This window comes from Nothoprocta perdicaria, unplaced genomic scaffold (assembly GCF_003342845.1).
Source record: "Nothoprocta perdicaria isolate Ctin4 unplaced genomic scaffold, notPer1 scaffold_87, whole genome shotgun sequence".
NCBI classification, from domain to species: Eukaryota; Metazoa; Chordata; class Aves; order Tinamiformes; family Tinamidae; genus Nothoprocta; species Nothoprocta perdicaria.
The window spans coordinates 1,068,918-1,085,252 of NW_020456165.1; the positions used below are offsets into that span (position 1 = coordinate 1,068,918).

General features: G+C 38.9%; 1 long non-coding RNA gene across 1 annotated transcript; it reads right to left on the reverse strand.

Annotated features, from left to right (window-relative positions):
* Positions 1-5,906: 5,906 nt before the first annotated feature.
* LOC112958494 lies at positions 5,907-14,724 on the reverse strand. Its single transcript, XR_003251433.1, has 3 exons — positions 14,479-14,724; positions 9,829-9,962; positions 5,907-6,877 (listed from the first exon to the last, which is right to left on the reverse strand). It is a non-coding gene; the product is annotated as an uncharacterized LOC112958494 (long non-coding RNA).
* Between the last annotated feature and the right edge of the window lie 1,611 nt (positions 14,725-16,335).

Below are 16,335 nucleotides of genomic sequence, written 5' to 3' on the forward strand. Positions count from 1 at the left end.
GGAGAGAAAAATAAAAAGAAATGTGTCCAGCTGCCTGCATGTGTGATACAGGGACGTGCAAATTTCACAGCTGTTCTTGTAGGTGCTCACATTACCTAGACGGAAGAGCGAGGTAACAGCTTACGCAATGACCTTCATTCAGCCTTTCCTTTCCCCTTTTTGACCCTCATTAGTGCCAAATTCTGTGATGTAGGTAGGAATTTATGCACGTAGGATGCACTTTGATGAGTATTTGCAGCCCTAAGTCTTAGCGCTCTCCAGCAGCAGAACTGCATGAGTTCTGGCGCAGACCCTTTCCATGCTCTGCAGGGAAAAGTTAGGCTGTAAGGGCTATGGGTCAGGCTAACTCAAATTTGGGGTTCCAGGGTTTTCCAGAACTCTGGAGTTCTAATTAAGTAAAAGATTTTGTGGAAAACACCTGCTTTCTCCATGGATTTGTTACTTGACAGAATAACTGAAAGGAGAAAACTGCACTTTCACACTGTTTTGATTACTAATATTTGTCACCAGTCTTTTAGAAATCAGATAATGGCTGTAATAATATGTTTTATGCACATAATTTATAGCGAGATTTTGTGAGAGTTTGTGACAAATTATTTTTATTTTAATTAAGTGAAACTTTATTCTGAAAAAAAGATTTTTAAAAATGAAGGTTTTTTTATATTATACATAGGAGTACATTTAATTTTAATATAGAGCTTTTCGTTATTATTCTAAGGTAAAAACAACTTGAGAGCCAAGTATGATTATCCTTACAGGCTTGATAGATGTATTTCTAAATGCACTTATGTTCTGCTTGATACATACGGAAATACTGACAGTTACTTATCCTAAATACTAGTCTTCAAAACTCAGTCTGGTATCTGAAATCATGATCTGTTCTTCGTGTGTTACATATCCACAAAAAGAGATTGTGTTGATGCTATTTAATTTTACTGATGATACACAGGCCACACATAGTAAATCACCTCACTCTTACATAGTTGCCTTGGATCTGCAAAACTCAAGAGAGAGTCTAAGTTAAGCATAAGTGACTAAACAGATGGCTCTTTTACTGTATACTCATGTTAGTCACTTTTCTTCCCACTGTTACATTTTTTTTTAATTTATAGAAGTGTTATTAGCGTGCCAAGTTTAAACATGACTTTTCAATACATTGAGGTTTTATAATGTGTTAAAATCTAATAGGCAATTACGAGAAGTCTTCTATGCCTGCTACCCACAAAAGCCAAATTAACTTGCATGTTATAGTGTTCTCACTAGGTTAATTATTAATAACTAACACATATTTATGTGTTTTGTATTCTAAAGAAAATACAATAATTAAAATACTAACTTCTGATTCTTACCTAAAGCACCACTCCTTTACAGTTTTCTTCAAAATCCCAAGTGCACAGAGAATCCGTTGAGCAGAAGTGGCTTTCGCCTGGACACGTCACCTCATTTTCTCCAGCAGCAAAGCTGACCCTTCTTCCAATGCGTTTAAAAACCTACCAAAAGGAATAGCTGAAACCCCACTGAAAGGAGGTGCATCTTTTCCACCGGTATCGAGCCTGTTGGCTGCATGCTGCTGCTTGCTGCCTCTGCTTCTCCCTCTGCCTGTGCCTGACACTGCTCTCTGCCTAATGCCTCGAAGGCAAGGTGGGGCGGTGGGGCGTCCCTCATACAAGTGCTGTTAAACGGAAGGAGCCAGAGACAATGAAATTTGAGTTTTAAATTTGTTAAGTTCAAACCCACGCTTTTGACAAATGCCCATATTGCTCATAAAAGCCCATCAATTGGATCTTCTTATCTTCCTGGTCATGTCCTGCTCTCTCACTTCTGGTCCACATTTTCCCAGGTCCTGAGCAGACACAACAACTTCAGTCAGTGGATGCTCGGCACTCCTGAAAGAAACAGCCCATCAGAGTTAATCAAATTTAGTTTAATAATTTCATCTACCACTACTGAAATCCAGCATGTGTTAGAGTTTCTGCAAGACCAGTAGTAAAATAACACTTGCTTATAAGGTGCATTTATCCAAAATCTAGGACAAAACCAACTTCGCCAGATTATCTTTAAAGCTAAGAATAGCTCAAATCCTTGACATGTTAATAATATCATACTATAAAAGTGGTGGAAAAAAGGTAAGTTCCTGTGTCTTAAGATGACAGAGAAATGCTGCAAAACAGAATTTGAATACTTAGAAAACAGGGAGAAGGAAGAAAAATGCAGGAAAATAAAACACAGAAATACTCATATTTCATTTAAATACAGCTTTGCTTAAACCATGCCTTGCTTGTCTGTAAAGTTTAACATGTGACGTTTCTCTTTCATTTAGATTTTTACTTTATACAGTATTGTAAAATAGCATATCCCTTTTCAGTCTCTCTTATGACAACATACAGATCTTGTACATTTCCACAGAATAAAAATACAAGAACACTATGAAAGCCCTAACACTGCAAAACTGGCTGAAGAACTAAAAACTGGATATATAATTTCAAAGTATTTATTTATTAAGCTAAGTCGATAATGTTCCCTTAATTGTGTTGCATGTAAAGCTTTTAATCAGAGATTACTTGGCTTTTGCAGAAATTTCAATTCTATATTTTTAATGCTGTTAAGTTCTGGACTTTGTGAGTGGAAACAAGTTTGTGTGCTTGCATATGACAACTGCAGTTCTACTCTGTAAAAAGCTTTAACATTGCCCCCTACTTATTTGTTACATAAACAAAAGATATTTGAACTAAGGATTTTTTTTTTATGGTTTATCTAAGGTTTTGTTTGCTTTTCTAGAGATAAATAATCATAATTGTTCATGAGAGTCCTGAATTACACCCATGCACCCCATGGGCCTTCTTGAGTTTTGTTAGCAAAAGTAAAACTGACTGTAACCGAATAAACAAAACTGCAGGTGACGCAAGAAAAAGGAGCTGTCTAATATTGTTTCTAGGCTGGTGACCAAATGTAAAAACACTCTAAAAGCAACAGATGCAACTCCAAATATATCCAGAGCAATTCTATTTCCAGGCATGACTTAACTCTGCGGAGTGGCCTCACAGCGTTGGTCAGCACTTCTGTAGCAATCAAAAGGAAATCCCGTAACTTTGGAGATGATTCACGTATGAATATTTTACACTCTTACTGACTGCCCTGAGCAGCTCAGCTGGGAGAGGAGGAGGAGAGAGCACACATGCTGGGGCAGCTCTCTTGGGCAGACCTGTTCATTGGCACGCAGCTGGAGAGCCGCTCGGTGACTCGCACAGCCGCGGCTTGGCTTGCCGCAAGTGTCACCGAGGGCATCACTTTTGAAAAAGGAGATTACACAATTGTAACGAGGCCACTGCTTGGCAGGGAGAGCCTTCATTACAGGGAGCAAGGGAGGAGGGAGAGGGAAATAAGGCTGTGGGCTTACAGGGGCCGAGACTGGGGCCTGCGGGGCCTGGAAGTTCAGGAAAAAATAATCCAATCTCCCCAGAAGTCCCTCTCCCCCTAAACTCTCTGCACGGCAGCAAAGAGCACAAGTAGTATCCTGACAATGGCACAGTAAACACGGATTTCTTTTTTTCCTGGTGGTTTTTACTTTAGTTCTTTCACAGAAAAACTCTCAAAGAATCAAGTCTTTAGCTTTTACAACTATAAAAAAAAAATCAGTTTTCCTACTTTTTATAAACACCACATTCTTTAATTATTTAAGGCTAAAAATAAATATTAAAGTATCTTTCAAATCACCAACAAAAATTCAGACTCTTATTTATATCCTTATATACACATTCATGTGTGTATAAAATACAACTGAATGCTAGTAAATTTAGTATTAAAATTAGGCTAAACGGAGTCCCAAACAGGCTGTAATATCCAAGGAGAGCAAGTGCACTCAGAAGTGCTCCGTGCTGCTGCGTTACTCCCTCGCTGCCACCATCGCAGCCTCCTGCCCGTGTCTGCTTTACTTCTTTTACATGTCCTGAGAAGAAATTTGAATAGTGGCAGAGCTGCGTACGTGAGACGTGCGCTGCCTTGTCAGGCTTTGCCCGTTTCCTGGCGGAACCGCCACGGCCCTCAGCTCCTGCTCCCGAGGCGGATACGTTCAGTTTTAGAACAACGCACTGCGCCTCCGTTCAGCAACTTTTATACGGTCATTACACTGGTGCACCCAGTATTTGCACCTCTAATGCCACTGCTGGCATTTCTCTGTCCTGTGCTGTTACCTCCACAGTGATTTTCTAATTGCCTTCCTTCTGTATTTGCACTATGAGGCCTGGCTTTCAGTCCTGTGTTCAGAATGCTCTTCATAGTTCATATTCTCAGTATTTACACTTCTTTCGTCTAGGTATGTCAACAAACAAAAACATACGTAAGAACTTAACAATTTCAAGAACACAGTTTATAACGATGTTAAGATGCAAGTAATTCTGTTTAAAACACAGCAGTATTTACTGTGTTGACTGGTTAATTTATCATTTTTTTAACTAAGGTCTTTAAAAAAAGGCTATTAAAATCTATTCGGTATTTGTATTCTTCTCTGTCCCCAGCTAAAAATTGTTCTCTCTGGACACACTGGATCAAAAACTCTGTTTTCTCTGTATTTTACACCTATCTTTGAGCAGCCTCAGCATTTAACAGTCCTAGTCTTGTGCTAAATTAACAAAACAACAGAATTTTTCTACTTGAGCAAGAGCTAAATGAGTTTCACTAACCAGAACTAATTTTTATTAAAAGGATTTATTTCATAGGAGTTACCATCCCTTGTGGGTAGTGGTGATCTTCTCAAGTACACCTAAGGTGGTGCTGTCTACCTTCATTGTTTTCTTTGCACCATATAACAAAACTTTCGTTCTGATCCTTTCTGCTTGTGTTTTGGTAGTGTCTCTCTGAATGAAGAAAAACATCATGGATTTATTTGTATGAAAAATTAGTGCTAAAAAAAAGAAAGACTGCAGTCTTTATACTTAAAATTCTTAAGTTTTATTTATATTTAGACCAAGAGCGATTTGAAAATTCACCATGTACCTGTCTGTCTGTTCCAGATTTTGTTTGCAGTCCATCACTTGCCTCTGTGTTTTGCTTTGAACCTTGCGTTGAGCAACTGTTTTGTTTACCTGGATGATCTCTGTTTTTCCAGTTTGGTTTTGGAGACTAGCTATTATACTGATTTAGCAATTATCCTTTGATCTCTAGAAAAGTACCAGATTGATTCTGAAGCTTTTCAGGGTGTTTAAATAAGAGGAATTGCTTCCAAAACTGCTTGAAAGCTTCGTGGTTGCAGAGCGTGAGGTGTTAGCAATGTAGGATATTTTATATCTCTCTGCTCTGTGTGCTCAGGATCAGCAGTGCTGCTCCTCTGTATTGCTGCACAGTTGCTCTTCTCTACGTGACCTTCCCATGTGGCTCATGCTTGAGCACATGCAAAACAAACCCGAACCCGAACCCGAAGAACCAGAGCCATCGCTCGTGGGCACCATGGAATGAGACTTCCAAGCACTGCTCATGGCTATAAGAAAAGTCTGTAACTAAGGATGACAAGAAGAAAATCCGATTGCATTGTTGCTGCAATGCATTACACACTGGTAATTGTCCCTTGTGGACTAGCAAATGTTTGGACCGCTACACTGTAAATAATTAAGTATCTGGAAAAGTATTTTGGAATAATAAAATTAATGTATGAACCTCCATATTGCATACAGTCAGATTAAATTTAGAGAATGAAAGTGACTTCTAAAAAAGGCAAAAACTACTGCCTGAATTATTTTCAGTACAAGCCATTAGATGATTTAGAGAATACTCTGAACAGAAATTATAAAAGAGCATGGCAATAGTTAATGCATTACGACAGCAAGTTTATCTTTATTACAGTATCTGAATAAAGCCAAAAGGAAGTTATGCCTTCCTTTTAAGTGCTTGTGGGCATATTTATAGTATGTTGATGGAATGCAACTGGTTGCAATGGTTGTGAGACTTTTTTTTTCTTGATTATAATGAGCTTTTTTCTTAGTGCTCTACTAAATAATGAAATTATATCCTCTGAGCAAAATTCTAACTGCAAAATTATCTTAGTACTTTGGATCACACCATTTTATACTGAAGAATGAGATGAACAGATGTGTCAAGAGTATGAAAGGATGAAATAATATTTCATATTATATTGGGTAGTTAAAAGGAAAATACAGATGCACAACATGTGACACATGGAAATGACAGGACACAAAATTACATTTCAAGTGTTTCAGTGAGCTCTGCGTATTCCACCCCACGTATCCACAGCAGTCCCTCTACCTGAATGCAAGGTCAAGGCTTTCATCTAAGATCAGAAAATAAGTGTAGTGCTTCTCTGAGTATTATTACATGTGTCTAATATAAAAGATTCATAGAGTTAGAAGTCATGCTGCAAAGTTTTTGGTAAGCAGTGACTTGCATCATCATCCTCATTCACTTCCCTAGCATTACTTACCCAAATTACTGCTAATCTGAATAAGGACCTCACAGTATGGCTCCTGATTTCCTAGGAAGGGCCTGACCGTGTTGAAAATAGGACTCAATTGCTTGAAATGCTGCAGTTTACCCAGAGTAAGAACATGATGCATTTGTTTTGCTTTTTTTATTGCCAAGTTATTTGCTTTCTGTTGTAGTCCCAAGCTGTAATTTGCAGAATTGCTACTGCCTTCCTACATCTCAGCTTCCATGACCTCTAAGTGACCCAAGGGCCCTGAATGTAGTTCAATACTGATGCAGAGTCCTCCTCAGTTCATCTCTGTCGCATCCCCCACCGCGTTACCACACATGAAGTCTCAAGTGCCGGAGGAGCGGAGGTCAACTGAGAGTGATCCAAGTTTGCCTGGGTGTAACAGCTTGAGATCCTATTGCACGGCATCCTGCATAATCATGTACATCTCTGCACCTGTAAAAGTGTCGGATCATATCAGACTCAAAGCATTTTACACAGAAATTGCAGGTTGAAAGTGATTACGCAGAATGGAATTGAGAATCTGTTCATGGTTATCTTCACGAAGTTGCTAGTGTTAAAGAGTTTGACAAAAGATGCATGTTCTAATTCAGGAGAATTTAAAATTCTATTTTGCCATATCTGTTTTTTTTCTAGTCTCATTTTCTGCATTCCAAAGTAGAAGACTTTATCTTTACAGTCTGCATATAGGGGACCATTAAAATAATTTAGAACCCCAAACAGTTTGCTCTTCTAATTTTAAATATTTTTACCGTACTTGGGTCAACAAATGATATTATCTGTATCATCTGTTCATTTATGATGGAAAATGCAGTCTGATGCAATATATTTTGTCACTTTCTCAGCTGAATGCCATCAGTCAGAAAAACAGATTTAATTACAATTTCAGATTCTTATATCAAGGAGTACAATGACATAGATGTGCAATCAAAACCACTTTAAGCTCCAAAGTAGAAAAGAGACATTGTGCTATTGAATATTGACAACAGCACTGTCTAATAATTGCGCATTTGTTGCTGTATTATTCATGTTTATATAGCATGAAGGGTACTGTGTAGCATCAACGCCCCTACATGTGACTAAGCCCGGATATTTACAGTACACGTTTACTTCTATTGCAAGCTTAACTAAAACCCCAGACTGAGCATCTCTGAAAACTGGGAACTAGCTGCAAAACTCTGAAGTCATCTCTAGTCACCCTTGAATATATTATCAGAAAATAATAAAACCTCCTCAGCTGCGTAGGGTTTTTCATTGCAGAAAGAGAGCTTGCAGAGGCTTTGGCCTCCTGCATGCAATTCTCTCTTTGATCCTACTTGAGCCTGTAATCCATCTTAGCCAAAACTGGCTCACAAAAAAGACCCAGCAAAAAAAGTTTTCAGATGTTCAGGTCCTGAGATCATCCCCGATGTGTGACTACCTACATTTGCCTGGGCTTTGACAGGAGGAGGAGCAGCAACGTGCAGCCTAGAGCCAGGCAGCACAGCTGCTTTCAGGGCAGATCGGCCTTGGGAACTGCAGCGTGGTGAGCAGGTACACATGACAGGAAAAATTTACGCCACACTCTAAACAAACTAGAGGTACAGAAAAGTACGGCTGGTTTAAGGCAAATTAGCAGATGAGATACTCGTGTGAAGACTTGTCACTTTTCTGTACGGATGCTTTCTTTGAAGCAGGTTTTTCCTCTCTACACCTAACACTGAAATCCTTCAATTACAGGCATTAGAGTTTGCTTTGGATTGTTGGAAATCTGGTATTTTCTATTTACAAGATATGTGGTCCATTTTAATAGATACACTCATTAACAAGGAATATTTTAATAATGAAACACAACTATGTGATGATCTGTTCCTCATATTTACTAAGTCAAACCCTGTGTCTCTGGCCTGTTTTGGAATAAGCAAGCTAAAACTTCATATATGTGAGACAGTGTAGAATCAAAGTGAAAAAATAAAGTAAGCAAAGCTTAAGACAGAAGGAGAATGACCATGATTAGAATCTAATTTGAAATAGTGCATGTTGATAGATGAAGATTCAAAATTGTTAGTTACTTGGGGCAATCTGATCAGCTTGAAAATAGCTTTCATTTAAATAATAGTTTTCTGAAGAAGTGATGATGAAGATGAAGATCATCATCTTCAAAATCTGATCATTAAGATAATGATCTTCATGATCAGAATCTTCATGCTTAAGATTCTGCACTGTCAGTATTTCTGTGCTAGGGAGTTAGGAATACTAACGAAGTGGCATGGCAGTGGCTGTCATCTTTCCATGCAGCTCTGCTCCTAGAGATGGTGAAACAGTATAAGAACACAGTTAGGGAAGGGATCTTTCTTCATTATGCGTGTATGTAATTAAGTAAGGATGTCTTCTAGACTGCAAGGATGCAAATATTTTTAATTATAGATCTAAAAGCAGTATCCAAGTACATGTTCCACCTCCTCTGTCTACCACTGAGTTGCTCTGCTTTACTATACAAATCATTGGTGTTGTCAGGAATTCATTTGACTCCCGAGTAATTCACTTGAGTAAAATCACCCGAGTTTATTTTATGGACATATTATCAGACCTACCTAGCTTTTGTTTCTAAAGCATTTCAAGAAATCTAGATATTATGTATTTAAATCAACACAGAATAATAATTCTGCCCCTATGGTAATTCAGGAGAAGTAATGAAGTATTCATTATTTTCAACTGAAAGATAAGTAACTCTTCTTTATTTAGAACTGCCCTATGGGCTTGTCATTGAGAAGTAGGTCAGACATAAAAGGAATTTCAGGCCTAAAGCCCTTGGGTCTCTTCAACCAGATATTCCATCCTCCTCTGAGGTTGGGAGAGCTCATATTAGAACTCTTGAAGCCAGAAAGAAGAACTAAGGAGGGTGAGAAGGCCTTTCCTCAAAAAAAAAAAAAAAAAAANAAAAAAAAAAAAAAAAAAAAAAAAAGAAAAGTAGGAGGGAATTTACACTGTGAAAATACTCAAGCAACAGTATCACAAGACCAGGATATCAGCTTGAATGTTGACAAATTCCTTATCTAAAATTGGTGCCTAGCTCTGTTATAACCTTCACAAGTCCTGAACCAAAGTACTAATTGATAGATCTAGCTACAAAAAACCACTATCTTTGTGTTTTTCACATGTTCTGAATTTGTGTCAGGACATGTATATTTTCTTCAAAGGTGCCTATTTGTTCTCTTTAGCAATAGTAGAGTCTACAAACTGATGCAGGGAATTATCACAGTTATCCCTAAATCACTGGTTTCTGTATTCTGCATCAATCTGTTTCATATACTTGATACTGCAAAATGAATGTTTTCCATAAAGAACTAATGCTGTATTGTAACTGGGAAAAATATGTTCTGTTTCTCCTTAAAACAGCTGCTCACCTTGGTAGTTGCAAGTGCTATTCAATTCTTCTCTTTAAAAAACTGTGATACTCTGACTCAGGGACCTTCACAGCAGTGATTTCTTCTTGGCAGAGCATCTCTATTGATGTGGTTTTCAACCTTCTGCCCTTTACCTAAAGGGAACACACAAATTAAAGTAGTTTTTTTTCTTTTTTTTTTTTTAGTTCCTCCCAACTCTAGACCTTTGCATGTATATTTAGGCTTGCTGATTAGAATTGATTAAGTCAAATCATTTCTTCTTAATGGTGGTGCTTCAGGGGAAAATATGGTAATGGAATCAGAAAAATTCCAGCTGGGAGATAATCAAGTTTTATGAATGTATAGCTCTGTATTCTTAAAAAGTATTTATCTAAGTAGTCATTCCTTTGACCCTTGTATCAGCACTTGGCAGGCAAAGAGGAAAACTAACCATGTGTTTGCCAAGAACTGGATAGTGTCACTGCTCTAGCTTAAAACATCCACAGAATAAAGAGGCAAAGTCACTTGTCCAGGGTCAGTGGGAGAACTGGGAGTACAACCCACTTCCCTCGGACTATTAGGAAACTCGACTTTCATGCGTAAATTCTTTTCTCTCTCTAGATATGTTTCTTACACATATTATATATATATATATACACAGTAATTAAAAAGGGAAGGACAAAGGTACTCAAATGAGGGTGTCTCATAAGCTAATTTAAAACTCATGACTAGTTTTTATATCACTGTTTTATAGGATCACTTTTTGTGGAATCCAGAACTTTTAAAGAAAGTGCAATGATTAAAGTGGACAAGGCTTAAGGGGAGGATTTCTACACACCAGCCAAAGAGGCGGCCACTGAAGAAATTAGAAAAAAAGTGATGAGCTCTTCTTAACGTTTTTTATTTCAGGACACTAAGATTCTTGCAGGATCAAATCCAGTCCCCTGAGTTTAAATTTCTGTTTCTTACACTCCCACTCATAAAAGGATTCACTCCTTAGAGGAACATATGTTTTTGCCATTGTTACTTGTAGACTGCTCAGATGCAAGTTCCAAAATCTTGTTCCCTTAATTGTTACCTTCTATTTAATTTCAAACTTAATTTTATTCATGAACAGTTTACACTCATTTGCTCTTACGCCAGCATCCTTGAGCCCTTCTTTCTCAATGCCCGTATCCCCTTGGTGTGTTTATAGAGAGCATTCTCTCTCTTCCTGCTTTCAGTTTTCCAAGCAAATGGCCACTTGCTAGCTCTCCTAAAACTGGCTGTGCATTTCCTGGTCACCAGAACATCCCTCCTTTGCCACGGGATCATAATCAGCATTGCAGACAAGTTCTTGCATGGCCTTTGCAGGCACTGACACCTCTCTCCATACAGTGTGGACCTGCACTGGCCTTTTTGATGCCTTGGTAAATAATTTTTCTCCACTGCTGTTCCAGCTAGTGAGCCTGCTCACTGCAGTAGTTCTTAGTAGTCTTAACTGCCTGAGCTTGCACTTTGTACTTTTGGAAAGAGGTGTGTGGTATGAAACATAATCTTGGAACAGCTTTCCCAGTAGAGCAGAGAGCTCCCATTTCCTCCCACAGGATAGAGCAGCAAAGCCTGACAGCTTTTCCTTGCTGGGAAGTGAGTTAATTCCTCTTCTCAGCTGCAACGACGACTGCTGTCTTCAGGCAGCCATTCGGCTTTCTCAGACACTGCCCTTGCTCTGTTCATAGCCTTGTGCTCTTAGAACAATTCCACAAATCCAGCTCTTCCTTAAGGCACTATTGGCATTCAAATAGCCAGTAATGAAGTCTTTTTGCTCATTTATTTCTTCACTTCCAACAGATCAATAACTGAGAAGCACAGATGAATATATTAGTACACAGAAAATACAGGGAATACAGAAAATATAACTATATTTTCTGTATATAATAGTGAATAAATGCAGAAAATAAGTACATAGAAAATAGTCAAAACCAGCCACTGATATCCAGCAAGTTACTTGCAGCAGCATGTATTTTATACACAGAAGGACCCTGATCTACAATTGATATAGAAGCTTTAATTTTTTACAGTTCCCTGGCCTGAATGTTTTTAAACTCTCATCCCATCATGGGTTTAGGTTTGCATTTGTAATCCTGCCAGTGACGCTTGAGAGACACGGTGCTAATCTTCAGGAACACTGTCACCTGCTGGTCACTGGCAGTTACAGCGCTTAGGTACAAAAGTAAAAATGGCAATCAACCCTGACTAGCCAAAATGCTCTGATTATTTATTAAGTACAGCTTTCACATTAAAACTTGAAGGCTTGTAATAACAGTCATAGAACCGCAGGATTTAGCCTGCACGGCTGCTTTGCCATTTCTTGCTCTATAGGCTGCACATACAATGGATTCTTACTGCTTTTAACATGCTGTCACCTGTGGCCTTTGTGCTGAAGTAAAGACCAAAGCACTTCGCACCTCACTGAAGCTATTAGCAATAGTTTGTATGTATGGCACACTGCATGGCTGTTTTATAGTAATATTAGTAGTTTTGATTTTACAAATAGTAGTAAAAACTGTTATTATGACAAAACATAACATCAGTAACGTGTCTGCAAAGAGCAGTGATGTGTGCTTTAAGCTGTCTCTGCACAGTAACTCCTGCTATTTGATTAGTGTGTCCTTGTTAGGATAAGTTGGATAAGTTGGTCTACTATTACTAGTTCCCATTCATTTATTTTCTAAATTAATTACCTCAATGCTCAATATAGTCACTAGGGATAACAGAACTATTTTATATTAGATATTATTTTGACAACACTCTGATAATAATGTAAATAAAAACTAAAGCCCTGCTGACGACAAACCTCCTTTTGAAACAAAGTATGAATCAACATTAAAAAGTTATCATAACTGCCAAGTATGTTATATGGCTTTCTTTTATGCCTTTTCATTTCTGTGATGGGTGACTGGATGGAAAGAAGAAGCTGTTAGCAAATTCATACATTTTTCAAAAAGACAATAGAGTTGCGGGTTTGGAAAAGAGTACTGAAAGCCACATTCATAATTTATGCCCAGGGTTTCACTGTGACTTCCAGAAAGCTGCTATAACTTAAAGATAACATTTTTTTAAGCGGACTAGACTGGCTGGGGGCCATATGTATTAATACTTAAGACCATTATAGAGGTGAAGATAGTAGCAGTTCTTTGCAGTTCTGCTAGCAAGCAGCCCTGACATGGGAGTGGGATTACTTCAGTTTACAGTTAAGCAAATTGCTCAACCAAGACCATACATTCCTGAGCAATGTGAAATAAGAGCTCTGGCACCGTAAATCCATCTGGCTTCTGGCTGCCTCTGTCTCGCTTGCAACAGCTCCTGTACGCACGGGACTCTGCACAGTAAGCACAAAATTATTTGCTGTTTTGTCAGGTTAGTTTTCTGCAGACTCAACACAGTGAAATGGCTGAGGGAGAGGTCTGACAAGCACTGCAGCTGGCGCAATGCAAGGAATGGTTCTCTGGGGATGTATGGACCCCTGTCACTAACAATTACAGCAGTTTAGACTGCTATGAAAACAGGGTCTTTTACATTAACCCTCCATTCCCATGGAGGTATATTAACAACTGCCACAGACGTAAGTGAGAACAGAGCTTTCTCCTGAATTAGCTACCATAACCAGTACCTGCCAGCAGAAATGTATCCATCCTTCACAGATAATGCAAAAATGTCAAGTAATTGTCTTGTTTAGATATGGTCTAGCTATGGAAGATAAATAATGAGGGACAAATCTTCACTGTCAATTACTACTTTTGCAGTTCACACGGAAGGCCACAAAATCACATGAACTCTCTAGAAATAAAGTACTATTCTGTACAGTTCCCCTAGGACTATGGAGTTTGGGGAAAACGGCTTGTATATTGCAATACGACTTTCCCGGGATCGACAGAATTTAAAGCCTTTTTAGAAGACTTAATGATTGTCTTGCACAGTTAGCACAATTATCTTCTGAATTTGTATACTGTTGCTTAAGGTGGAATACAACTGTGTATTATCTAAACAACACCAGACACATAGCAGCCCAACACAAAACAATTCTGTACCAATTCAGAAGTAGAAAAAAATCATGTTGTGCTTGATTTTTACAGGAATGCCACCAACATATATGATTAAATGCTATTTGCAAGTATTACTTCACTTTTTCCCCAAACTCAGTTTAAGCAGCTTTGAAGAACAGGAGGTTATTATGCCTACTGGAATTCAAACAAAACACCTTGCTGATGTGAAAAAGAAACTCCGTAAAACGTTTAACTGCCATATAATCACCCTACTGGGTTAGTAACGAACAGAGTTCCAATTAATCATCATCTTATATTTTTACAGTAACTAAGATTTTTAGTACAAGAGAAAAGAATTTATCTTTTATTATAGTTTCCAGTCTCCTTCTCTGCACCACAGCCTTCAGCCCTATGAGAACCATGCATGAGGATACACAAACTACCTCAAGCTTCAGATTTTCCAAAGAAATAGTATGGCACTTTTTTTTTTTTTTTTTTTTTTGTGATGATTATGTATTGTGAAGCAATGAACAAACCTATAGAAGTTAGGAAAAAAAGCATTAAGAGAAAAAAATGACAAAAGTAAGAAAAGGTGGCAGCAGCAGTAGTAGAAGGAAGTGAGAGAAACAGAAAAGACTTCGCTCACCACGTTGATATCTTGACAGATAATCCACCAGGATAATGTTCTGCAAGAGAAGCAGGAGCTGCAAGCTCTGCTTCTTCATCTCATAGCTGTAGGAGCTACTTTCCTTCAATAGACACTTAAACATAAAACTCAGATTTGCATTTAGTGACTTAGATTTTAAATCGGAGTGTAATTACAGAAGCTGAGGACAAGGAAGGAATGTGTGTGCTGGTGACAGAGCACACGGATGGGAGAGTCACAGACCTATTACTGGCTCAAGGGTGCAGTTTTTAGCGGCTTTCCCAGGGCATCCCTAGGCAATGTCTCTCTTGCCTTGCAGTTATACACATGATATTTAGGCCAAAGCACAGAATTTATGGTTTTTACGAACTGCAGCAAACTTAACTGTGTGCTTTTTTTATTCTCTAATTTCCTTGTGGACTGTTGTTCAGGTGGTTTTGCCTCTTAGTCCTGGAGTTTCTTTCCCCTAACGCTATTTGAAAGCCCACCCATACAAAATACAAAACTTTTCAAAGTGCATACGTGACTATTATGGCTTGTACATTCAGGCAAGCTCCTGGAAAAGAGGCTCAAATCAACAGTCATTCATCATAAGAAATCCGTAGAATGCAAAAAACACTGCAAGGGAAAGACTGCTACCAACCTCCTAGTTTATCTGCAGCTAAATAAATATTTTTTCTTTTTTTACATATGTAGCAAAAATTAAGACATACTTTTTGTATTTTTTTACTCAGTGTGCTGTAAACTATTCAATTTCTAACAGCCTTTCCATTTTGGGGGGATAAATAACATTCCTCACACCTCTAACTCCATTCTGTTTATAAACGGAAGAGTACTCATAGGTTTTCAGGACAAAATGTAAGCAGACAGGTTTTCAGAAAAATAGGAAAGCAGTTCTTGAGCATGCTTTAGTCACAAACTTCCACAAGCCATAACTGGCACATTACAGAAGTGCATGAAACTATCACTAATCACCAGACTGTGAGCATCATGCAAAGATCCATGCACTCCTGTTACTAACATTCTGGCAGGTCAGCTTGTTGCATTATTTTACCATACCCCCTCAAGATGAAAAAGATTATTTTGCAATGATTTATCCACCTATCTGGAAAACAGCATTATGGAAGAAAAAAAATAGCACAGAGCTGAATCATCTTCCACTCCCTGAATGTTGCACATGGAGTTGGCCACATCTTTTCCTGTATGTTTGTGGCTACACAAATGAGCAAATTAACCATAAAAGTGTGATACCACATGAAGGTTTTCCCCACTTTCTAAGGCATGTAAGCATTAACAAGCCACAAAGGCATGACGATGGGCAGGCAGCCTAGGGGCAGCTATAGCAGCCCGGTGGCACGGAGTGGCTTATTCCTTCACCTCTCCCCCCCTCCCACAGAGTTAGGATGTCAAAAACACTATTTTGAGAGCTTGACCATCAACAAATAACATTACCACTTGTATTTGCTACCGGCTCTTTCCTCAAGGTGCCCGTGCAGCTTCTGCTTCCCTTGCAGCGGGGCTGGGCACACCGAGAAGCTGCTGCCCTGGTTTAAGTGCCACGTCGACCACGAGGTTTAAAAATAGGGCATTACGTTAAATGGTTCCTAGGGCTGCCAACAGCGCTGGGGAGTATCGTGGTACAGACATGGATTTTCTTCCTATTTATCACTATTATTAACTTCCATTTTCCTGGCTGTCTATCGTAGACTCTCCCACTGGGGAGGGCAGTGGGGGTGTCACGAAATTAAACGCGTCATGGCCGAGAACCGAGGACGCACAGCTCGGCGCCGTGAATCGCTGCCCGCCGGCGCGTGCCGCCGTGCCGGAGGCGAGGCCGGGAGGCCGCGGGGCCGCGCG